The sequence below is a fragment of the Dromaius novaehollandiae genome, chromosome 10 (genome assembly GCF_036370855.1).
Source record: "Dromaius novaehollandiae isolate bDroNov1 chromosome 10, bDroNov1.hap1, whole genome shotgun sequence".
Lineage (NCBI taxonomy): Eukaryota > Metazoa > Chordata > Aves > Casuariiformes > Dromaiidae > Dromaius > Dromaius novaehollandiae.
The window spans coordinates 5,016,279-5,036,020 of record NC_088107.1 but is presented as its reverse complement, the minus strand read 5'-3'; the positions used below and the strand labels follow the sequence as shown (position 1 = coordinate 5,036,020).

General features: G+C 41.1%; 1 long non-coding RNA gene across 1 annotated transcript in view; it reads right to left on the bottom strand.

The window, feature by feature from the left end:
• LOC135329423 (uncharacterized) overlaps positions 1–19,742 on the bottom strand; it is an 85,733-nt gene that overhangs the window by 48,303 nt on the left and 17,688 nt on the right. The window contains exon 3 of the long non-coding RNA XR_010390925.1: positions 15,155–15,276. This is a non-coding gene — a long non-coding RNA (uncharacterized LOC135329423). The remainder of the gene's footprint in view (positions 1–15,154; positions 15,277–19,742) is intronic.

The following is a 19,742-nucleotide window of genomic DNA, read 5'->3' as shown; positions in this document are numbered from 1 at the left end:
CATTTTATTTCCTCGCATTTATAGAGCCATCTGGCCAAGATTTTCAAAAGCACCGAGGAACTGTGGGCATCCTACTTTTCAGCTGAAAAGGCTCAGCCTGACAAAGGCGGCGCGAGCGGTACGTACTGAAAATTAGAGCCCGGTCTGAGGTTGGACAGGACCAGATGCAGATGCTGCGGTGCGTTTTGGAAAAAGGAGAGGAGCAGATTGGCCCGTGAGAGCCAGGGCAAATGCACCAGACCTGAGGAAGGAGCAGGGAAGAGGAGCCCGTAGCTTCATTACAGTCATGGCCCGGGATATCCGCACCAAAAAGGCATATGAAGTTTTAGGTCACATTAGGCCAACTGCAGCCTCCTCCTCACAGCTGCCATCCTAAACTATGTGGCCTAGAAAGAGATGCCAAACTCTTCAAAAGACAAAGAAAAACATGGGGTTTGTGGTGTACCCAGAAAATTGAAATCAAAGGCTGTGCCAGAAGGGGAGCAAAGAGCTCCGAAGGCTGCTCCGGAGAGCAGCCTTCCCACGCGCACACTCCGGGGCTCCACGCAGGACCATGCTGTGCAGCACGGGGACAGGGATCTCCTCAGCGAGCCAAACCCCACAGCAGATTTAGGGCTTTAAAACTAGGAGCAGATTTAACCGGGAGGGGTGAAGAGAAAGGAAAGGAGGAAAGGCTGCGCCTTGGCACAGCTTCCCCACCAAGGCCGCGACTGAAAGGCTGCAAAGAGCCCCAGGGCAGAGCCAGGACCAAGGGCGGCGGGTGAGATACAGCACCTCAGGTCTAGCGCACAGTAAATTGGAGAGCCGTATTATTTCCCTGACGTCCCCTTTTGCTCTGGGAGAGGTAATTCACTTTAGCCTTCAAATACCGGCTTCCCACCTCTCTAGCAAGCTCTGTGGCTGGCACACTGAATTGACGGAGGTGTGAGCCCTTCCCTCTGCGAAGGAAAAGCCATGTAACACCCACATGAGATCCGGAGGGAGTTAACAGGGCAGGCGATGCTTGCTCCCTCCATCCACTTGTGCACACTCCAAATTTCAGCCTCTGAACCGCGAGACTTTGGGAGAAGGGAGGGGAGGGGGATTAATGCGTTTTCTCCTTCCTTTTTATATCGCCAGTGGCAATGTCCCTCTCACAGACTCGTATTCTTAGGGGCATTTTAAGTTCTTCATCCCTCTTCTCCCAGATGTCAAAGCTGCCATTAAATCTGCCTGCCCAGTTCATGATGCTGAAGCCTTTCAGCCAAACCCTAGTCATCTCACGCCTCCTCCCGCTGAAGCTTTCTCCCCTCTGGGCTTCTGCCCTCATCCCCTCCAGTCCATTTATCCAGAGTCATCTACCTTCCCTGCTGTCCTCAGATCCTTCCGCTTCCTGGCCAGTGCTCATCACATCAAAGCTTTTTGTTTTCACATTGAGCACCTTGCACAACTTCTTTTTTCCCCTCTCCACTGCCATCTCTTTTCACTTTCATCGTGGCTCTCCTCAGCTCTTCCAGGAGGCAATTTTTTCATGGCTTTCTTCCAATTTCATACCAGAGTTTCTTGTATATGTCAGAAACCTCTTCCCTGATCAGGCTACAGCAGTCTACCAGGTCAGATCCATTCTGGCATCATATGTCCATGAGTACATTTAGCTCTCCCTCGCTTTGAAACATTAAAATGACCATCATCACCATGAAAAAAACAAAAAAACAAAAAAACAAAAAACAAAAAAAAACTACTGCTACACCTTGCTACTTCCTTTAGTTACTTCCCAGCCCCATGTGCTCACACCAGCTTCAGATGACAAGCTGCTCTTCTCAGGCATCACATCTTCTGGGCAAAATGTTAGGGCCATATGCAGTGCTGTGTAGTAATGGCTGTGCAAGGTCATGTTCAAGACTTCAGTGATAGCTTGGTCTCCCAGAAAACTCCTTCCTCTTGTATTTCACCCAATAGCTTTCTGGCTCCCTATTTTGAAATCAAATCTTAAAATATCTCCCTATATTACAGTGCTTATAGTGAAATATTTGGAAGAGGCATGGGGCTGGATTCTTAAATAGCATAAGCCAGTATGGCTTTGTTGACATCCACGAAATATAATGAGTTCTATTAAAGTCTGCTGAGTAAAGTCAGCTGGAAATTTGGCCCAGCAACTTAAAATATTCCTTATATTTTCAAGAACGCTTTCACTTTTTTATTTTTTAAATTAAAATAGGATCAAGTCTGATTCAGAGTTTAATGCCAAAAAAAAAAAAAAAAAAAATCTCACCCTTGGGATTTCACAGTGCCAAGTCTATTTTAGCATCTAAAGATTAAAAGACACTTTTTCCTTCATACCGATTTTTCAGTTCAGAGCAAGCAACGGCAGAGGCTTTGCCCTATGCTGTTGTTTAAACTGCTGAGCCAATAAGCTGAGTATTTCAGCCTGAAGCTGACAGCTATCATTATGATACATGGTACCCTCATTTACATCTTGAATTAAAATGGAGCATATCAATGTATTTCTCATCTTATTCCTTGGACAGTCTCTCACACAAGGCTTCATACTGCAAAGTTCATCATTAACACAGATTACCACCCCCAGGAAGTTCCACGGGCCCAGAGAAAAATGCTCTAAGTTTGAATCCCTACAGTGGATTCAATTACAGGATGCAAGGAACATTTAAACAAGCTTCCCCAGGATAAATGAGAGAAAATGGCCAGCACACTCAGCATGAATCGAATAAAAAGCAATCTTCAGATGGTGAGGACCATGCATATTTTGAAAACCATCCCCATCAGCCATTACCAACCAAAAGTCAGTAAAAACTTACTTTAGAACCTGAAAAGACAGAAAATTAAAACATCTGACTGTGCAATATGTTACACAGGGAGAAGCTCATTAAAAATGCAGCACTATTTATGGAAGGGAAAATGCAGACAAGCACTTTTGCATGTAAAGCAAGCATTTATGAATGATAGGAATGCCCTTCCTTCTGATTGCAATGGGGGGCGGGGGGTAGTTTAATTGTGCTGATGGATGAATCTTGAAAAAGGTAGCAATCAGGAGAGGCAGATCCAAAACCTCACCCCAACCCAGAAGTCCAATGGCAAAGAGATTAAATTCACCAAAAAAGGAACTATTGGGAGTTAAAAGGAGCTTTGGAAAAACCATATAAAGGAAAAAGGTTGGGGAGGCATAATATGGAGTTTAGAGGCAAACAAGCTGAATGGTTAAGTGGGACCCTATGCTGTACGCACACCAGGAGAGAGCAGGGGCGAACACTAGGGAGTAGTGTGAACCACACTGTTGCCTTTCTCTGGGAGGAGATAAACTTGGGAGAGCTGAGGGGAGAAGAGGGACTAGGCAGACCGAGTTGCAAAGGCAAAGGTGAAGAAGTGCAGCAATAGGAATGGGCAAAATCAGAACTCAAAAGAGAGGCAAGTGGGAAGATGAGACCAAGGAAGAACACAGTGGCAGTGAACCCAGGACAGAGGGAAAGGGCAAGGGGAGGGAGAGGGGGAAGGAGCCAGAGGAGACAGTCCCAGGACAGAGGAGGTTCCCTATTCCCCTCTTTGCCTGCCTGAGTGTTGCAGGCTGCAGTTAAAGTTCGTTGGGTAAACTCAGCAGTTTGAGCCAGATACTGATCTCGCCATGGATATACTGCCACAAGCCTCTGACTTAAATCAAATAGTTACTCCTCATCTTGACAGATCAAGAGCAAGCCCTTGCAAGTGAAAGGTGCTATAGAAGCATGAAACATCTTCTTACAATACAAGCAAAAGACCCTGAACACAAACACACACATGACACTCGCAGCTATGAACTCCCTCACATTAAGCCACACATCAGCCCTTCCTATGGCTGATGGGAGCAAGTTGTTTCTTTTAAAACAACATTATACATGTCGTACACATTCTGTAAAACATGTGAATGTAAATGCAATAAGAAGTGGTTCCATCATTAAAATAAGGATTTTTAGACTAATTAAACATTATGGCCCAGGCCCATTATGTTCTGTATGTTTCTGAATCCTTTATGTGGTGGCTTTAATGTCTGGTCCTCAGAGCCTTGGGCATCTACAGCTCCCTTCAAAAAAAGTCTATGAAATTTAAAGTCCATGAGGGAAAGGGAGAGGGAGTCCGCTGTCAGAAGGCTTAAATTCAGGAGTTCCTGTCCAGGAAAAAAGGGGGTTGTGGGGCGGGGGGGGGAAGCTGTGAATTGAAAAGGTTTGGAAGTGGGGAGGCTTGCAAAAGTGTGCAGAGTGGCGTGCTACAACTCCATGGCAACAGTGTACGGCCACTGCATAGATGGAAAAGAAGGAAGGGTGGGAGGAAGCTTCCCAGTCAAATAATTTTTTTCCCCATCAAATAATTTATTGTGCCTTACCTCCAGCAGCCTGCACAATTTAGAAAATGCACCATCTCTCCAAACTGCTCTGGCTTCACCAGAACTTCTCCAGAAAAACAAGATCTGCAACCTCAAGACCCGCCCTGCTTAACTACTTAACAAGCTTCCCATGAGGCAGCTAGAGACTCACTCTCTCTATGGGATAACTGGAGACACATAGTAAGGTTAATTCATTCAAAATAGGCCTAATAGCAAAGTAATGTTTCTCATAAAGCAGTCAGAGTTTCTTCAAGATTGTTTGTTTTGCTCCTTTAAATTTGTCCAATCTGGTAAGTAGGAGGGAACATTAGGGGAAAATGAAAAGAAGAAAAAAGGTTTTTCAATTTTTTTTGATGTAGGAAATAATTGGAATCAAGCTTTTTAAAAAAAATCCAAGAGACCTTTATTTCTCTTTCTTTGTTTTCTGTCTTCTCCTCCACTCCCTGTTCTGTTCCTTCCCCCATATGAAAAATAAAAAAGCATTCGATACGGAGTGTGTGGAAAGGGAGTGGAAAGGAAATAAAAGAATCAGTATTCCTACTGAATAATTTGGCCAGGGGAGAAAGACAGATACAGATTCTTTTGATATGTTAAAAGCATCCCAAAATGCCTACGCTCTGGATGCTTTTACACAAATTATCTTTCATCATAAAAGTACAAAATACATATAATGGACAGCTCTTCCCTCTCCAATGAATATGTAGCCACTAGCTGATAAGATAATAGACTAAACACTGACCTGTCATAGACTTGATGTTCATAAAAGTAGAGTTTAAAAAGTTGGTTCTCACGTCTCAGGCATTTAATGGGCAGGATCTGAGATATCTTTCCTGTCTTCTAACTCTTTTCATGCTATTCTGCCTTAATAACCACAGACATAACCCTTAAACTGGTAATACTTGCAGAAAGATACTGTTTGTACATAGGCTTCTGCTGCAACCTCAGCTCCCAGGATCTCCCTCCCACTTAACCTTAGAATGACTTTGGTGTCACATAGTTGCTCTGTAAGAAACAGATTAAAAATCTTTTTACTGAGAACAGCAACCCAATTTGTTTTATATTCTAATTGCAAGAGGCATCCGAAGCATCAGTTGATGGATAGGCGCCTAGTAAATAATAATAAATATTGCAGTGTGCAATCCTGCTGAACTTTTGAGAACAGAGCCTCAAAACTGATTACTCTTATGCAGGTAGCCTTCTCTGAGTCACCACTGTCTCACAATATGATCCCTGTCTCATCTTTCCAGTGCGCCACTGTGTGCATGAGAACCAAGGGGGCTTGTTCTTTTTCCTAAATGTCTCCTTTCCCAAGCACCTTCATCCCAGACAAGAAAGACAGTGTCTTTTTGGCCTCAGTAAATAATCTGAGAAGCACCTTCATTCCTGTGCATGTATCACACACATCTGTTACTTTTTCCCCCAACATTGTGAAAGAAACTCTATCTTTTTGTTCAATCCTACTTCTACTTCTAGGCATCTCCCTTCAGAATCTGACCGGGTTCACACAGGACAACATGCACTCACTTGCATAAACAGTACAGTAGGTGAATTCATTTAAACTGGGCTGAACACATTACAGATTATTCTTATGGAGCTCAGTGTCCTGTAAATTGCCACATTAAGACTACCTGGTTACTGCTAGGTATTATACCTCAAAAACACCTCAGATCAACATATTGCATGGAGGAAACAGTATGTGGTGTTCAGACCCCAGAACTGATGCGTCTGGGTTCTTTTTACAGTTCTGCTGCTAACTCACTGTGTGATCTCCAGAAAGCCACTTACTCTTGCTCTATCACTATTTTATAACCCGAAAAATTGGAAGATCAGCTGAAAAATAGTAAATTATTAGTAATGTTCTAGAAGCCTGATAAAGGCTCTAGCATCTTCTTTATTAAACTAATAAAATCTCAGCTCTTCAAAGGAATTTAGTTCTAAGAAAGAAGCTAAAGGGGAGGGTAAGCAGGACAGAAAACTAAGTACCCTTGGCCACCTCCTGAGGGAACAGACCTATGTCTCTGAGGCCTTCTCTTTTTCTCCCTAGTTCACATCATAACTGGTTCATAACTAACATTCATTTGAATCAATAGCTATTGATTTATTTAGGCACTTATGTAGTTACAGAGAAGCTTTTCATTTATTCCTTAGTGCTATGTAGACATAGCCACAGAACTCAAAGGAAAGAGTAACAGCTTTTAAATGATAAAAATTCAAATGCTAATAGCATTCAGTGGTAAATGCAGGCCAGTATATACAGGCACAGATGTAGTGTGGTGGGTACAGTCTCCCTGAGGAACAGACTCATTTATGCGGCAGGTCTCTCATTTATATTTATCCTGGATATAGTTTTTCTATTCTCCCACACTTAGAGCAGGCCCTGGGCATCAACTGTTTTCATTCTGCAGAGCCAACTGAGCACTTGTGGTTTTTCCCTTTAGGAGGCTGTGATGGGAAAGGGGGTAGCTTTTTTTAATGAAAGAATAAACAATAAGCAAAAGAAACAAAGCTTTTAAAAAGGAGGGTACTTTTTTCTAAAAAAAAAAAAAAAAAAGAAAAAAAAAGAAAAAGAAGAGCAACAGCCTGAAATCATGTTTATTTATGCCATCCACTCTCTGGAAGAGCTTCATCTCTCTCTGACTCTAAGTTCTTTAGTTCTGCAATGTTTGGAGACTTTTCTTTTCTTGATCCAAATTAGTTTTGTAGATTGGCTTGATGGAGGGGAAAAGCACACTGACAGTTTGACAGACAGGGCATTTGACACATTAATGTTCATGAAACTCCAAAAGGATAGGCTGAAGTGCAGGCACAGTGCTGCCCAGGAGAATATTTCAAGGACACTGTGTTAACCTCTTGATTGGCTGCCATACCAACTGGGTCTTTGCAAAAATGAGCCACATACAGACAGCTCCAGACCATCAAGATGAGCAATACACATGCCTCCTTGAACAGAAAGAGCATCCCTTTGGGCAGGAGCCAGGTAAGCCTCAGGATGAGCCAGTAGCAGTGAAAGCAGGCTGGCTCACATGTTGCGTGGCACTACGAATGCTGAGACTGGAGGTATTTTTCACGGTTTTCTACATGTCCTGAGGTCTGTTTGCCCATGGCCTCTCAACTGTGAGGTACTTGCTACAACAATGACACATCTCTATAAATTCATTATATTTGTTGTACTTGGGGATTATCACAGCATGACTCCAAATCTATCCAATTTGGGTTAAGAAAAGGAAAATACGAGATTCATTTAGACAGTTTTAGAGACAAACATTCTGGGAGTGCAGAAACAATGTTTTACTTGCTTTGTGGAAAATGATCAGAAAGCACAATATGCCTGGAATCACCTTTTAACGATCTTCTGGAATGTATAAGAACCTAGCCAAGCTTGGACTGTCTGGGAGCCAAATGAGAACTTACACAATCATGCCACCGTCTTCTTAAGATACTTTCACAAAGGCTTTTTGATTTTACTTGCAGCAGCAAACTCACACTGAAAGGTTAGACTTAAAATCAAAGAGAATCTACGAGCTTGGTGCAACATGAACCATTTCTTAGTGGTGCTGCTTGTTCCGATCACACAGTTGTGCAGAGGCCAGTTCCCTGGTGTTCTCTGCTGCTCGAGGACATTATAACAAAAAGTCAATCTCTCCAGTATCTCTACAGCTGGATTAGTGTACTCTATGGGCTCCTGTACCTGGAAATTGTGAGATGCAGAGTCCTGCCTAGAAATGCAGCACTTTTGTTTACTCATCAGTTTTTACTCATCGGTGACTGTTAATCTGAGAGTGGTTTAAAAGGATGAAGGTCTACTGGTGGGTAGTTTGGAATTCATTTCCTCCCTTTTTTTGCCAGGCCCTTGATTGCTTAACTTTCTAGAAGTGCTGAAATGCTAATCTTTTCCTTTCGGCCATTTGGGCAGAGCTTGGGCTGGGGAGCCTGTGTGTTCTGCCACAGGGTTAATTATGGTGGCTTGTGCACTACTGTACTGTCGTGAGAGCAGGCTCATATTTTATCCTTTGTGCTATATAATTCATCTATTGTCAAATGCCCAAAAGATAGCATGGCTCTGTAAAGAAAGAGAATTAAATGAAATAATGCATGCCATAGAAGTAATGCCTGAGAAAGGATAAATAAAAGCAAAAGAATCACAATATTCTACCTAGGCCTGAGACACACACTATGTAATGGCCCAAAGTGGTTACTCAGAGAAAGAACAGAAAAGCATGTCAGGCGTAGAGTGATGCTTCTTCCACCTTCCAGCTTCTGGCAATATGCCATTTAGGGATTTCCTGAGCCAGAGGTTGCATCTGCATCAGCGTGTTTAATAGCCCCTGCTGGACCTATTTTCCATGAATTTGTCTAATTGCTTCTTGAATCTATATCTGTCAGCAATAAGTTCCACAACTGAATTATGCATTGTGTGAAAAAGTACTTCTGTTTCTTGTACTCTAAAGTAGCTGCCTGAAAATTCCCTTCATTGCCCCTCTAGTCTTGAGTTATAACAAGGGAGAGTCTTTTCCAATTTGCCTTCCCCATGCCATTTACGACTTTACACACACCTCTACTACATACTGCTCTTCCAAGCTGAACTGACCTATTTTACTTAATCTCTTCTTCTATGTCAGTCATTCTATAACTCTATTCATCCTTGTTGCCCTCCTCTGTAGATTCTCTTTTTCTACCATACCCTTTTTAAGAGAGGCTGATCAGGACTGTATGCTTGTTCAAGATGTGGGTGGATCATAAGTTTGCACAGTTGCATAAGCCATTTTCTGTTCTGTTGTCTACTCCTTAATCTAATCATTCCTACCATTGTATTTTCCTCTTTGGTCTCCAGTTGTAGGCAGGTCATTTCTCTTTTGTCTGTCTATGCTGTAAGTTCTTCAGAATAAAGCCATTTTCTGATCATGAGTTTGTTCAGGGCCTACTGTACAACAGGGGGCTAAAAAATAGAGAGACTTTCTAAAGCTGAACACTGGTAACTAATTTATATGCAGGTTGCAAGACAAATATAAGTTAGCTAAACCCACTGCTTGCTGATGGTGATTTATGACAGTTTGAGAGCCTAATCCAGATACAGGAAATGGTCATGCAGACCAAGGTACCCGTGGAGTTAAGCCCAGCGCTGAAGGAATGGTGATAATGATGCATTCAGTAAACAAACAGATAACAGAAATGACACAAATCATAGAAGCAATAGTAAATACTTCTGCTTTGGGAAAGTGCTCAGCAATGCACAGAAAAAATCCACCATGAGCAATTAAATAATAGCCCCAAAACTCCATTTCTGGCTCAGGAAAGCCTAAGCACCTGCTAATTGAAGCCGGGGGAATGCACCAGAGAATTACTGCCATATTCCTATCCTACTCAGAATCTCTGCTATTGGTCACTGTTGATAACATTATAAAGCAATAGATGAAGTTGTGTTTTCATTCAGCATGTCTGTCTTAGTGTGCTTTGTTTCAACCATCTTAATAACAGTCACAGCCCATAGAGCCAACTGCTTTGCAAACGCAGACAGGAGACAGCTCCTATCTGAATAGATTTCATTCTAAGAAGCTACAAAAAACCTCCCAGACTTTTATCTATAGGGGCCAAATATATTTCTTGTTTGCTATGGACCTGCACTCTTCTTCAGTCTCTACTTCTCTCCTGCTTCCTGGCCAGCCTACTCCAGCAAGGCACAATGTCTTAAGTTCAGGTCAAGGATCTTTGTGGGCCGAGACTCAGCTCTTTACGCCCAAATGTTTTCACCCTCTGCTTTCCTACCTGGCACTGTCTATGCCCAGACTCCGGTATCCACAAACTCTATATCTGTACTTTGGACAGCACTCGCAAAGAGAATCTGAATTAATTTCTAGAACTGATTAGCTGAAATGCATTGAATATCTGTGTGGACATACTTATTCAGAATTAAAGTAGCCCTAATTCAATTTAACTTACTTCACTTCCAAAGTGAATTAAGGTAAATGTAATTGAGGCTACTTAAATTCTGATTAAGAGTCTTGACATCTGCCGCAAGTGAAGCAATATTATCCACAGGGAGTTAATTCACCACCATAAGTGTGGAAACACAACCAACTGCATAGCAGGAAAGCCAGAGAAAAAGGAAATCATTAGTCCCTGAATTGCAATAATCACCACAGTGTATTTATGCTAAATGCGTATTTAATTTGGGAGACAACATTCTTGCATACCTAAAAGGGAAATAAGACTTACCTTGCTTAGAAGAACAACCCTATAATTTTTCCAGTTTCCAGTATTATAATTGTGTCATAATTCCAGTGAAGTTGTTTAAAAAAAGAAAGTTTCATCACATGAAGTGCAAGAGCAATCAAATTTTCCCTGCTAACTCACGGTTGTGTGAGCATCCATCTCTGTGTGGGCATCTTAGAAAATGTCAGAGTAATGAAAGGAGGAGCTGTTGGCTGCTTATCCTAGCAAGGAGAGAGATGGGTAGGATTCAGCTACTCCTTTGATATTATCAAGAGTGTACATTGCCTTGGCAGCATTTGCTCATGCATTGGAGGCTAACACCATGTTGCTGCGTATCAGGCAATATGTCTGGTGGTCTGCAGAGTAGCAGGGACCCCAGCATACACAGTACATCCCAGAAAGCCTATGTGTGCCCTGATGTGCTTTTCTTCTCCCCATCAGTTTGATGGTTAATGTATTTGGTTTTACCTGATTGCAGAAGCAGATGAACATGTAGCTATTGTTGCCTTGATGGTGTACATCCTTCAGGCAACACCTATGAACATCTCTAGGGCTACTGATGAGAAAAGCATTGTGGATGTCCTTGGACAGCCTCATAGTTTCATCTCTTAGTTCAAGAGTGCTGTCCCTATACATGGATAGAGCTACTTTCTTGGTGAAGATGCATATGCTATGCATAATTGAAAAAACGCTTTCTTCACGATCTGCTTTTACTATATATCAGGAGTTCTGTTATTTGAAATCAAGGTTTAATAAACCTTGTCTATTGTTCAGTTCCTCCTATGCCATTATCATGCTGATCTTTTGTGCACAGAAGCAGTTATTTACAACTGAGCTGTGAATCAAACAACTTAAAAGATGTTTTCCAGCTTATCCCTCATTTCCCTGTTGACAACCTTAGCGAAAGCAGAATTTAGTTATTGCCAGGGTTATTGGCCCAACCTTGGCTTAGCAACAGCAGCAAGTACCTGAATAAAGTTCCAAAGCATCAGAAGGTTGCCTGACAGCAAAACAAGATAGTACGGTGGCCAAGATAATAGGTACCTTCTTTAGATTATCTGTTACACAGCCTAAATATTAATTCTCCCCAGCTCTCTCTACATTTCTCCAGTTACATGAAATCCTTATAACCTTCAACCAAGGCTTTTATTGTCCAAGCTGTAAATAGTGCTGTTCTATATTCAGACAGGAGGGATATGCATATTTCCAGAAATAAGTGAAAACAAAAGCTGTGACCTTTGCACATGGAGAAATCTCAAACCTTTTCTGGAGCAGCCTCAACCCCAGCGATGGAGGACTAATGCTCACTTTCTGCTGTACATATATATTTTTTGTAACTTTATCTTCTAAGGCTTTACAAGGTTTGAGGCTTGTTCCTCCCTGTACACCTCATCCCAACAGCTGGATATTCAGTGGAAATTTCTGCATGGTCTCTAGTATTATTGCTGTAAATGCTGAGAATGTGGTTTTTGGCCAGCAAATTTGCTGCTTCTCCCTTCTGTCTCCTAGAGTTCTACTTAGAATTTCACAGTAGTATTGAGGCTAATTTAATAGGTTTTGCATGAGATTTTCAGTAAGACTCTGAAGGCCTCATCACGGTCTTCCAGTAGGATTTCTTGTCAGAAACAGATTCTATAGATACCCTAAATAGTAACTAAAAGTTGCCCTCTCAGTCTGTTGGAATAAGGCACAGCAAGCTTTACACCAGCTCTTCTTGTCTACCTTACAGAAAGTGTGCCAGGGATATGACTTTGCCTGTGTACTATTCTCCTCAGCAACTCCCCTGACACGGTTCAACATTATTTTGAGGTAGTATTGGAATCTTAACAAAGATGGAGGGAAAGCAAAAAAAACCAAAAAGAAGCAGGGGAAAATACTTAAAGGACATAAATATGTAAGGGACATAAGACCTTCCTACCTCATTCCCAGAACTTTTCACAGCAAGACTAATAATATGATTTTAATGTAACATATATAGGAGCTAGTTTTTCTACCTGGAATTTCTTGCCTGACAAAGTGATCAAGGCCTGAGCCTCAGGTAACTCAAAGAGAAATAATACGTGAGGCAAATATAATTGTAATGTCTTCTACAAAAATGGTGCCCAGCTATACCCCCTATACTACCATTATTAGTTCATTCATTACTTCCAGAAAATGGAGAAGTAGCTTTGCTGTGTGGTTTTAAGTTAAGTAGACTGCAGTAGCGAGTTCAAAAGTGACAGAAAGAAATAATAATCCAAGAACTCAACTGAGAAGCTTACTGGAAAAGTGGGACTGAAGATCTAAATGCAGGAGGTGGATGATTCAGTAATGAATGGAAGGCTCATTTTGACAGCTTGGGCTGCCATCCAAGCTAATTTGTTTCCAAGCCTTCAGTTTGCCAACTGAAGTGGCTGAGAAATAATAGGCCCCCAAAAATATTTCTAAGGAAACACAATGCCCATTATCACTGAAGGAGAAAGAATCTGCACATTTCAAAGAGGAAAAAGAAATTTGAGATCTGCCAACTTTGGCCAGTTCCAAATGACACAGGAAGGAACAGTTACAATGTAGTGAAAGGAAAGAAGCAGAGTATTGTTAAGTAAATTCAAAGTAGAAGTCACCATAAAAAATAGACGCAATAAATAGAAGGATGTTTCTTTCACAGAGAGATGGTTTTATGGCTGAGCCCATACAAGTGGCCTATGATAAAGAAAAGTCAGGAGCATAGGAAAAAATGAAAAAGAAATTGAGTAAAGAGAATACATAACAAAATGAAAAATAATGAAATAATCTCTTCATGTTTGACTTGGTTTTCACAGAAACCCTTTTATATAAACCAGTTCAGATATTTTATGGACATTAGAGACCTAATATATTCCCATGCACAAAGACTTTCTATCTCTCACTAAAGTCAGCAAAAGTAAGGAATGTCTAGTGATTACCACCAGAGGTTAAGTCTGTGGCTTGATTTTCCTTCCAGTCACAAACTACCTGTGTGATCTTGGCCAAGACACTCAAGACATGTCTACATGGAGCACAGTGCAAAAATACCTAACCTACCCATAAGGCCACATGGCACAGCACAGAGTTGTGTTGGTTTATCACCTCGGGTCTGGAAATAGAAGAGCTACATTCTGCACATGGGATTTGCATCAACAAGATGCAAATAACAGTCCTGCTGAATGGGAGCTGCCTGCCTCTATATGGGTGATATGAATACATCCACAACCACTATGTGCCTTCATACCCTACTTCTGGTTTACTAAGATGAGAGCTCATTTAGTCTAGAAAATAGGAGGAGGAGTCTAGAAAAGAAGCAGGAGATTTGATAACAGTTGTCCAGTAAGTGAAATGTTGTTTTAAAGAGTAATCAGTTGTTCCTCAATTCCAGAGTGAATCAGTTTTACGTGCAGTAAAGCAGAATAAGGAAATTTGAAGTGTTGAGAAACTACTTCCTGTTCATAAGAAACACCTATGGAGGCTGTATACTCCTTTTAACCAGAGGTTTTTGCTAGACATGGCCAGGACATACATTAAAAGCTTTTTTGGTTTTAATTAATGAGAACACATCAAAAAATGGCTATTATTTGTAAAAACATTTCCTTATTATAAAATTTTTCCTACCTAAGGGCACTAAATTTCAGATTTCTGGAATAGTAGTACCTCATCAGCTTTGAGACCTGCTCAGCAAAATACTGAAGCTACATTCACCTTAGGTTTTCCTAAAATTCAGCACCTGGAAAACTTGCCTTTCTCACATGATATAGACTCCATGCTGTAAACATCACCTCTTTTTGCCAGCATCTTGCACAAAAGCAAACTAACATTTTGCTAAGAGACTTGTCAACCTTTCAGGAGATGCCTGACTACAGAAACGGCTTTCTCAGCCTCCTAGCAGTCTTCCTGATTTGAAAACCCCTTTTTCTATAAGGTTGCATATAAGGTATATGCAGTTTTAAATGAAAGAAGCAAGAATGAAATTACTGTAACTCTAGAACAGAAACATTTTTAAACCTCAAGGGGTTTTAATTGCAGGATTCATGGTAGATGGTATTCAGGACTATTCTTAATAGATATATACAGGTGCCCACTACCTCCATTTCCACTGAGAAGAGAACCTATCATTAAAGGTTATTTTTCCTATTTCTAATACAATTGTACTACCAGGCAACTTAATTAAATGGGCACTCAAACCTAACACATCCCCTCAGGGTATATCTAAATTGCAATGGGAAGGTATGGCTGCAACTTATGTGGGCATACCCAACCTAGCTTCCATCTCACAAGTACCAGTGGCAGCAAAGCCACAGCTGAGAAGGCTTCAATGCAGGCTGTATCACTGCACACAGAAATTCACACAAATGTTTCATCTCTGTAACTATTACTGCTGCTAGATTGAAACTAGCTACAATAAAATCAAGGCGTCATGAAGTATTTGAAAAGAGGATAAAATACGGAGTCCCTTCCACTTCCAATCACCCACTGGACTTCTACCTAACTTAATTTCAGAGCCTATCTAACTGTCCCAAATGCTTGTCTCTAAAGCCAATAGTGTTTCTATGTGCTCGTTTGCAACACAGGTACACGTTTAATAAGTATGCACTGTCATACCTTGTGGGTTTTTGCATGTCAGCTGTTTTCATGGGTGGTCTCCTCTCCAAGGCAGAGCCTAAGGGTTAATCAATACCTTGCAGATTGATTCTTCATCATGAGGGAGGACTGGCTGGATGCCACTGAAACAGAAATAACCATGATTCCAGAGGTGAGATTGTTTTTGCTTATTCAATAAGCTGCATCTTCATAATATTCCATTATTGGAAATCCAAGTATTTTAAGAAATTAACCCTTCGACAGAATTCTGACAAGGAAGGAAGTTTTGCTGATAGATGAACAGTATCATGACACATTTCAACAGAGACTAATATTTGTGAATTTTGACATAATTACTGATTTCCTCAATAGATTCAAAGTCTGAGTTTATCTTCATGTTAATCCAATTTCATGCCTAGAACAGAGCAAGCACAACAGAATGTCTTTCGTAACCTTCTGATATCATTAATTATTGCTACATTGGGAGTTACAGCATGGAACAAACAGGTTTTTAAATGGAAATCATTTGTCTCTCAGCAGGGAGACTCAACAGTTTTATTTCCTTCAACACCAAGCTGCATTCAAGTAATCTTGTTTCATGGTGATCCTCCCTCGACAACCTGCAAGTCAATGGTAAAATCCCATCTATTTTGTTCCTGGATTGGTCAAATATGTTGTCCATAAGGGGAGGTGTCTATTTCCTCTCCTAATTGTGGAGGAAGGGTTTTCTATATGTTAAGGCCATGCTTTCCCCAAGCTGTGGGCATTTGGTCAGGTTTCCTGGTGATTTTCTGCAAAAGGAAATCCCCTAACTCATTAAAAAAAAAATAGATTAATTGACCGGTTCAGTAACAAGCTGCCCCAGGACCCAATAAACTTTACAAAGGGTACATTCCAATTATGACTGGGCTCAGCATGAACCTGATAAGTAAGCCAGCATAATCTTTCCCCAGCATTAAGGAATTTTTTTTTCTTTTCCCCCATTAATTTAACTCTTTCTCAGCACTTGCGGATTGACTGACTTATTTTTTATTTCCTTGTGAATTTGAACACTGCTAATAACTACCAGCAACATGATCTAACATGTTCATTAAAACCAACCAATGGTCTACTGTCCCTTTCTTTGCTCTGCTGTGGCTTTGGTAGAAGGCTTAGCTACAACCTGCTTTCTTCCACATTTTGCCTAGTGTCATAAAATGAATCCAGATCTCAGGCTAGGAGAGGGAAAAGGGAAAGTGACCTTCTCACAGTAGAAACATCTGGTGGAGCAATTGGAGCTGCTTGCTAGCAGCACACAGCTGCAAGCCTTCCTTCACTACGTGAGAGGGTTGGGAGGGATGCAGGGTCCTTGGTAACAAGCATAATTGCAATAGCAGGAGAAGTAATAGGAGACAGACATCAAGTTAGGGAGATGAAAGGAAATGCTTCTGGCCACAAAATATTTGTAGTTTATATATTTATATGTCAGTCCTCCGTAGTGTTTTACACTTTACAAACTCATAAGAAAGAGCATGTGAGACTCAGGTATTCCTGACCCTTTTGTGCCCATCCCTATACTAAGGCACTGTCTAGAACAGGCTAATGTTTGGTAGCACACACATGTCAAAAGTGCTTAAGGCTGGTGAAACAAAAAGAAGAGCTCCTAGTTTTAACCTTCCCTTCCAGGCTGTGTTGCCTTTGCAGTGGTTCGCAATCTGAGGCACCAAGCTGCATGTACGTATAGAAGGCAGCATGCTCCAGCTTGGTCAGGTTTCTGGGCGACTTTCAGCAGAAGGAAATGCCCTAACTCGTTAAAAAATAAAGAAAAAAGCTATCTCCTCTCTTCCTGTGATGAATATTGTGGAAGCTCATGCTCTGAGCATCAGGCTGTCCTCAGGTACAGAAGAAAGCATTTGACCACACTGGCACTGTCTGGATGTGACTCAAACAATCATTAGCTGTGTCTCCTTCAGAGACAGAAGGCAGAGGTCAGATGCGAGTGTCCCAGGAACGGCACCTGGCCTGCACATCTTCCACTTTGACCTTGCTAATACACAGGCTAGCTTGGCTACCCAACCCAAACTCTTCCACTGAACTGAACCCTACTGGTACAAGCGAGTCTTTATTCAAACAGGCTTGTCTGGAAAACATGCAATGCACAAACAGAAGTCCAGCAAAAGAAAAAATCCTCATTTGCAACCCTGGCTATGGCATATGCAAACAATCAGTTTGAATCAGCTGACTAGTCATAAAAAGTTCATTTGCACACCCGCCTGGTAACTACCGCAACTGTTAACACATAAAAATGCACAGACATCAAGTACAGAAGACACTTAAACTCTTTGAGCCTACATCTACTTCTGCTAAGATTTAGAATAACATTTTTAAACATTTATTACACCTACTCTGCACTGTATTTCTTATAGGGATAAGGAACAAGAATAGCTGTAATTATCGTTGTCAATCAAAGCTTCTCTGAAGTCCTCAGCTTTACTGTTTCAATAACTCATTTTTACTGGTGGCAAATGTCTTCAACAAACACTAGAGCCTAATTTGCAGTTTGGTTCCCTTGTCATTTTCTGAGTCATCTTGGTGGAATGCTGTGAGGCAAGAGATTACTTTTAGGACTTTTTTTCATCTTCACGTTGTTTACATCTGAGGGCTGTTAAGAAGTTTGGTTTCAATAGCTCAGACATATCTAAGGCATACTACAGGTACCGAAGGTGCAATGAAATACAAAGTTTATTCTACTTCGGTACAAACAGAATACCTGATAAACGCTTCTAAAGTCAGCCTTAGCACATGCAGGTGCAGCTGTTATTGGTTTCGCTGGAATTACAGTTGCTTACAACTGGTGCTGGATTTAGCCCCTTAAAAGTCAACTTCACGGCATCAACTGTGATTGCACACCCATTGGTGTAAATCAGAAGTAATGCTACTGGTGATGTGCAAACCTCAAGATAAGCATCAGCCTCCTGAAATAGCTAAGATGCCCAAAATAAACATGATACAATGATGATGGATTTATAGGTAACTGACAGTTTCCTCCTCAGATTCTTAATCAGGTGTCACCTAGAGGTGCTAATATAATTAGGGATGAGATATGGATTAATAGGAAGAAAATATCATAGCCTCACTCTTATAATAAAACAGTCCTTACACTATACTCACCTGCAAAGTGCACCATTCTTCTGATAGCATGACATTTGCTAAAGCAAAAGCCTGTTGATAATTCTCTATAGTCCTATATAGCACTCTGCCATGGCTGCTCTTCAAAAGGCCATATTTATCCCCTGGGAAATATAGCTGTATTAATATGACATTTTGTCACAAATTAATCTTAAACAGGGGTAATATTTTTGACACTGAGTTGAAGCTGGAACTAAAGGCAGTTCAGGTGGTTAAAGTGGCAATATCCTGTAGCAGACTTATACTCCCTGAGATAATACTGTTACGGTGTAAGTACCAATGTACTGGGACATACTAATGGGGAGAACTGTGCAAGTCTTTCTACATTTTAACAATAGACATAGAGGTTCATTGGCCTACTCTTCATTACATTTGGTTGTATAGTAATGCCCATGGATACCAAACAACACCAGAGACTATGGTGCCAGGTGCAGTATGGAATAATAAATCCTCTGCTCAGAAAAGCAGCCAAGACAGATAATTAACACCTCATCTACCATCGTGATGGGCTGCACCGTGGAAAAGTAGACAGATAGTTTAATAAAGATTTTTTTAAAAAAACTGATTTCTCATTAAAGCGATTAAAAGTGGCTTGGTCTGGTTTTTAATTGAAGTCCCATGGCACAAATCAGTTGTGACGAAAGGGATTCTCTGTGATGTGCTCTCTTTCCTGCTGTGGAAGTTCCCCGGCTTGCACAGTTCGTCAATGCCAGGCTAATTAACACAATGTAATCTTGCCACTTACACCCATTTCCCAACTCATTTGCACATAGCTTCCACTATTACAGAAATCAGAGTAAATTTCACAATACAGATTTCCACAGGAGTTGACCTTGTTATACTAGGGATGCTGTTAACCCTTTCTATTCCATTCCTCCAAACTAAGTGGTCACTTAAGATGACTGGTGATTTGGTGTACCCAAATATTACATTACTGGCATCACAACGTACATCTCAGCCGCTTTTTACCAATTGCATGTCATTTGCCCTTAATGGGCTCACTTTCATTAATACTAATGTCTCCTCCCTGGCCATTTCTTTTAACTCCCTTCTGAACCTGAAGGCTGCAGCCAGTGGCCATCCAGCAGTATTTGTGTTCTATGAAATACTGAAATATCTACACTTCTGATGTGATTAATATCTGCCTTTGAGAGATGATGTGAAGCCCACTGACCACTAGTGGTCATTAAAGATCCTATGGCACTTTTTGCAAGAGCAGAGGGTATTATTAACTCCAGGGTCCTGGCCATACTCCAATTTGGGTAATTACATTCTGCCTCACTAAAATTCCCCCTGCAGTTTCAATTGGAGAACTTATATTCTTCACTTCCTCTTTTAACAACTGGAGTGAAGTGTTGCTCATGCTGAATTGCCAACACGTTGCATCCCCTGAGCTGGGGTAGGTGAACTGAGTCTATTGGTATACATTCTGCAAAATGCT